General features: G+C 31.8%; 1 long non-coding RNA gene across 1 annotated transcript; it reads left to right on the forward strand.

Moving 5' to 3' along the window:
- The first annotated feature begins 1454 nt into the window (after window positions 1–1454).
- LOC130644550 (uncharacterized) lies at window positions 1455–6234 on the forward strand. The gene is made up of 3 exons (XR_008982611.1): window positions 1455–3428; window positions 5860–5947; window positions 6094–6234. It is a non-coding gene; the product is annotated as an uncharacterized LOC130644550 (long non-coding RNA).
- Window positions 6235–6911: the final 677 nt, after the last annotated feature.

The following is a 6911-nucleotide window of genomic DNA, read 5'->3' on the forward strand; positions in this document are numbered from 1 at the left end:
GCAAGGGGGGATTGCGGGATTCCTACAATTTCGTATCCTGATACTATAATATGCACTAATCATTGCTCCCCATGTTAGGATATATATAACTTGCTTCAGAGGTCCTGCAGTGTTTAATACTGGCTCTAATATTCCTTGACGGTGTTCTTGTAAGTCGAAATATCGAAGTTTTTTTCGTGCATTCTTATCACCCTAATTTTTTAAAAAATGTTGCAGATTAAAACAAAATAATACCAATACACCAATTCATAACAAAACAATTACATTTCCCGTTGTAAAAACCGGCGTATAAAAAAAAATTGCGACGAAATAGAATCTCTTTAGAAAATTTTTAGGCGATGTTTTATAGAACTGGAGTGTTGCACTAACTAATCGTTCATAATCTACACTTTGTGCTAAAAATGCATGAAGCATAAACTAGTATATAAATAACTAGCTGTATTATACTTCGTTTAGAAAGCGTTATACTATTTGACAGCCTGAGCGCTAATGAGAGGGTGGAAGGGAAGCGGAAAAGAAAATGAGATAAAAGACGTTCTGAATTACCTCTTTTTTTTACTGCGTTATATTAAAATAGCAAGTGGTAACAAACTATAAAATGTCGTGCTTCTTTGTTTTGTTTAATAACTTTTTGTGTCTAGTAGCATGATTCGGACAAATACGTTTTTAAGCGTTTTAATAAATGTAGTTTACATCTTATGTAATTTTGGAGATATCGTAGATATATATTACGTTAATTATGCTGAACCTTATTAAGTGCACAATTTGTCAAGGCTGTTATTGGTCGAAAAACAAAAAGGACATATATAAAATCACTGTTTTGTCTAGAAAGTGTTTAAAATTTAGAACGATATCTTTTTTATTTGAACTTACTTTTGTTTTGTAGTGTTGAAGTGTTTTATTTTCTTTCTATTTTGCTTATTTACCGAGGTTTATTATTTTTTTTATTTTACTAAACATTTTTTACAATTACTTGGCAGAAATATTTCACAGTCCTAAAGGTTCTGGACTGATATGTAGCTCTGCCAAAATTGTTTAAAAGCACAATGTATATATGTTAGAAATCAGATTATATTTGTATCAGTTATTTTTCTGTTTATGTCTTTCTCCATGAAGTATTAACGAAAGTTCAAGAGACTCGAGAAAGTGATTTGATAAAATGAATGCTGGAGTTATCAACTGTATTGTTAACAGGCCCCAGAATAATCTGAGGCGTTTTGTACGTTAAATGACTTGGGACTGGGTCAATTTTAGCAAAAAATGGGAAAATAAAAATATCTTTTTCTCTCAGTACTTTCAGAAATGTTAACAACGTGTATGAGCTGGTCCTACCTACACCATATTTTATAACCAAAAACGTCGCCCAAGATTGTAGGTTCAGTAGTCAGTTCAGCCAGTTTTAATATCAATTCTCTAGTTAACTGACGTCAAAGATTAAATCTTTTTAAAACAAAATTAAGCCTGCAAAGGAATAGCGGCGGAGTGGATTATTTCAATGCTAAGAAAGCAGAAAGGTTTAAAGCCAGTCAACTTTCAGGAAAAAAAAATTTTAAAAACAAAATAATTAGCAGATATTTAATCAAATTTCAGTATTTTTATTGTTTTTTTTCGATTTGTTTGATTTTAAGTGGAAATCCACCTTAACGGAAATGGTTTTTATATTCTTATGTGGTTAAGTTTTTCTGTGATTGGTTAATGTGCACGAAATATACTACGGAAAAACGAGTGTAAGTTGCACCTATTTTTCAATGCCATACTCCAGAAAGGTTACACTTTATAATTTGCTGAATATCGAGCAAAATGACAATTTGTAGAGAAATTCATTCCAAAATTTTTTACTCAAAACATTATTTTTATAAAACAGACAAACGTTCGCGGTAATGGGAAACAAAGGTCAAACTTTTTTTTTTATTTTCTTCACTTAAAATGAAGTATGATGTGACATGACAGACATGTTTTTATTATTTATTTTTACTCTAATGTTGACTAGAAGCAATTTAAAGTTTCAATGGTTATGATGTCATAGTTGCGTTAGGCTATACTCATAGTTAGTATGTAGGTCAGATCAAACAAAATTCAGTAAACCTAACAGATTATTGGAAACTTTGATATCTTACCCTGAGGCATATTTATACATAATAAATTGCTAACATACATGTAACAGTAGAAACCTCTGTTCTCCTATAAAGAGCCTTTGAGACTCCTATAGTGAGATTTTTTAGTTCACAAAGAAACACATTAAAAGAGACCTACGTTTATCAAGATCTATGTTTAGATTTAGGATCTTTTTCAGACCATTCGCGTTTTTCTTCTCCCTTTTTATTAACTTATTTTTAGGGGATTACCGTAACATAGCCCATCATCAACCCCGCGCACACGATCCCCGAAATGTAAAGGAATGTCAAGAACCGTAATAATTTAATATTTGGATTGAAACATTTAATAACTTATGAAATATTTATAGCCATTTTTTGCTAAGGGCTGGCTTTCTTTTAGGGCTCATTTTGAGAGCGCGCTACAATGAAATTGATTACCCTTAGTAAATAATTAACGTATAGCGTCAGAAAGATTTTACACAAACAGAAAAACCTCTTCAAAATTTGTTATTGTTAACCTGACAGATCCAACTTCAACAAATAACCAGGAAGGAGATCTGGAAATAAAAAAGAAAAGTTGTTTTTTCTAAAAATACTAAATTAGAGTTTTTAACTCTAAATTTAAGTTTTTAATTTTAATACCTTTTTTAATTGCGATAGCGCGATGGTTTGGTTTCGGCTCAGCCCTACGGCATTCAAAAGTCACATTAATAAAGTTATTTTAAGATAACAAGTGCTATCTTAAGATAACTCTATTAATGTGATTTCGGAATGCGTGTATATTCACATAAATGTCTTGATTGTAAGATAACTCGAGTTATTTTAAGATAACATAAATGTGATAATTCTATCTTTTCTAATGCGCATATGTGTAAATGAACGTTGCTTAGGGTGCGGATACGTAAAGTAGCTCACAAAACAACAGCCTACATGAATTTCCGGCCGTATTGACATTTATTTTGATACGTCATTTGTATTGTCCTTGTGGTGTCGCGTATGTGCTCTGCTGTAGAGTTCGCTCTGCGGTGGAGAACAAGATGCATTTTGTTAGTTTTGTGTTGTGATGTATTGTCCCGTGTTAATTATGTAAAGAGAATAATTGTAATTTTGGTACTATTTTTAGTTAAATTTTCTGCACATCTTGCACATCTTTTTTCTGCGCATTCAGTCTTCAACATGTAATGACAGAGTCGAACATACATTTTTGTATTAAATTTGCTGTTGAGTGAAATTTTTCTTTCATACATCACAGGAGTTGTCCTGTATCTCAGCATCTGTTTTAGTTGTTTTCTCTCACATGTAGTTGGCTTGGCTTACGCCACTATATATCTAGTAAGTGTTTATTTCTTATTATATTTTATGTCATCTTACATGTGTAATTTGTTGCTTAAATTTCGTCTTGTAATTTTGTCGTTTAGCGAATAAAAATAGTTAACTCAGTTGAAATCGTGTAAGCACCTACACTAGTCGATAAGGTCCGCAGAAAAATCTACTTAGTGAATACACAAAAAAAAAATTTTCCCCGTGTTTCCCCGTCGCCTTTATTGAGTAGAGCTTAAAACGCTGCTGAAAATAAATGTATACAGTATTCTCTTCAATTAGCGGACACTTAATTAACGGACACTCGAGCGGACAAATTTTTTTGCACGAAATGGCAACTATAGGCTTTTTTTCTCTTCAATTAGCGTACAATCCAAAAAAGTAGAGATAAGCATTTAATTTTAAAATATCTATTTTAAACACTTTAAAACTTTACAGGAAATGTCTGCTTTTACAGTCTCAATCTTCTTCGCAAACCAGTCAATCAATTTTTCTTGTCCGTTTTGTAAAGAATCAGTTCTTATTATTGCTATTGCATTTCCGTCCACTTCGTTAGATGGCTCATGCCTGAATTGTAACAGCTCCCTGTAATAGTACTTATTCCAATCCTTTTCGATGAGTATGGGTATGTTGACCTCAATATCTATGTTAAACGACAGTTTGAGCGTTAAATGCAGTTAAACCCTGCCATTCATCTAGTGATTAGTGCAGATATACGTTATACTAAAACTCTGATGAGTTGTTATAGAAAGAAGTTTTCTGCAAGTGCGATTCAAATAAAATTGAGTTATTTATAAGACATTGAATGCCAGTTGGATCACTTAAACCGTCACACATCATGGCGGAGTGCTTTATTCAGATGTACTGTACCCCCTACCTGAACATATATTTTAAAATCTCACAAGTAGCGGTGAAAAAAGCACGAAATAACTACACCATATTAAAACCTTTTCCAGCAGGATTAGCCACCAAACATTTTCTATTTTGCAAAACGTTGTCACGATGGCTCAAGACACATAAAAACTAGTCCGTTAACTATAAACCCAACATACATTTTAAAAATCAGGGAACATTTTTTTGTTTTTTTTAAGAAAAAATACAGAATTTATGTCAATATTTCTTTGTGTATCAAAGCTACATTGGCCAAACATGCGTTTCCTACTGATCACAGTGTTTGTATTCCGTGAATTATGTTTAGCATGGGTAAAATTCATGGTATTGTTGTTTAAAAAAATTGTCAAATTAAGTCCACTTGATTTGAACTAAGTCTGTCTACAAAAAACAGTTATTCACATTAATTAATCAGCTCAAAAAATATCTGCAAACTAATTACAGACGATGTGGCATCCACAAAAAAAAATAGTCCACATGGAATTTAATTCATGTGAAACATAATTCAGTGGTTCTATATTGTTATCCATTAACATCTTAGCTTTAACTGATTAACTGTACAGAGTCAAGCATGGTATTCCAATATTCCCGCATATACTTAATGAAAATCATACTATATATCACAAAACTTTGTTAAAATTTAATTGAAATGGAGTTCTCTAATATTCTGGATGTAATACAATTTTCTCAATGAATGTGTAGTCTACGAAGTCTGTTATTTCTATTTGTCTTTTTGTGACCATGTCAACAGAATTGAAAACATTGTTTGGATTTTTATAAAGCAATAAGGAAAAAAGAATCAACAAGCATTGCAGTTAGTGAGTGACATACATCGCTACTTTTTGGCCACAATGGACCAGTGTCAGTGTTGCAAGTGTTTGATTGTGCGTCAAAACCAATACATATGTGTTCAGGCTGAAAATATAATCAACAAGTCACCAAGCCCAAAAAATACCGTCAATGAAGAAACTTTATGAAATTCCTGAAACTTGTACTTGAAAAGAGCAATTGGCTTTTAAAAATTGATTCTGGACCTATTTGTATTCATGAAAACGGCACACAGTTATAACCTATGGTATAAAGCCAATAGCACTAGTGGAACAAATACTCCACATAAATGTTTTTCTTTTTGATTCAGCCTAAAAAACAGCAAAAATGTGTACCAACTAGGATTTTTCTATATAAAATTTTTTTTTCAATTAAGAACAACGAGTTTCCATTCATTACTATCTGCATGCATGAATAGATGGGTTTTTTTATTTATATATTTCCAGCATTAAAAAATAATTATTTGAGGAAACTTCTTAAATGTTTCCATTCATTACTATTTGCATATATATAAATGTTTTTATATTTCTTATTTTTGCAACGTTAAAAATAATTATTTGAGGAAATTTCTTAAATGTTTGTTAAACTTTCACACAACTGTTTAAAAAGTTATGCAGACTTTTACTTTGGACTAAAACGTTCTTTTACTTTATATTTTTATTGTACATGAAGCAGAGACCAGTGTCCTTCTAGGGTTATTAAGAAATATTTACGTTATATTTAGATTAAATCTTGGCATTCATTTTTTTGCTTTGCTAAATTGTATTTTTGGTAAAAGAATAATATTAAACGAAGATCCATACAATGTAAATGTAAGTCCTTGCTTTTTTATTGCTTTAGACTCCTCAAATAGAAATATGTGAACACATCTTTTAGAGTACTATTAGACCTCTATGTATTGTCTGCAAATTCCGGAGAATTGCTTCAATACTTTATTGTTTTGTGTTTTGTTTTTTAGTGGAGAAACTAATTACATTACAACGAACGAGTGAATGATCAGTGAAAAACAATCTAAGAAATGTATGGATGCTGAGTCGTTTACAACACATGTAAAAAAGTGCGACAAATATAATTTTTTTAAAAAAATCTGCCGAATTTATGGATACTGTGTCGTTGATAGCAAGCACAAACTGTGTATTTGCTTTCCCCTCTTGAAAATTTTAGCGAATGTGTGCATGAGAGTTCTGTAACCATGGAACCAATATACGTCTTATGTGCCTTTAACAGAACACTGTGTGGTGAAAATCAATATAAGAATTGCGTCAATGCTGTGGCGGTTTCACGCGCTGTTAGTAAAAGTATGGATGCTGTTTCTAACAAAACATTATAATCAATGCAAAATGTTATTTTTACATTTGTTAATGCTCGGGAACTGCAATCTTTCTAGAAAGAGTATGAATGTCATGTCAAGCAAAAAAGGTGTACTAAGCTATGTTGTGGAAATCATTGCAGCAAATATAAGGTCGTGTTCCCATAAGTTCTTAAAAAGATGATGGATTTAGTGCAGCTCTGTCGGTAGAGCGTTTGAATCATCTCCTCTACTTGAGATTATAAGTTCAATGTCCCCCCATTGTCTAGTTAGTTTGTCATTTCATAAAGATTTTTGTAGCAATGGGAGCTAAACACTGGAAACCTGGTCCATCCTGAAATCCATTGAGCACAGACCACATTAAATATAAATCACCATCAGTGGTTTGAGGCAGAATTGTAAGAGAATTTACATAATGGATGGTTCTTTTGTTATGAAAGTTTTTTTGCAGTAACTTTAATGACTAA

This window comes from Hydractinia symbiolongicarpus, chromosome 5 (genome assembly GCF_029227915.1).
Source record: "Hydractinia symbiolongicarpus strain clone_291-10 chromosome 5, HSymV2.1, whole genome shotgun sequence".
NCBI classification, from domain to species: domain Eukaryota; kingdom Metazoa; phylum Cnidaria; class Hydrozoa; order Anthoathecata; family Hydractiniidae; genus Hydractinia; species Hydractinia symbiolongicarpus.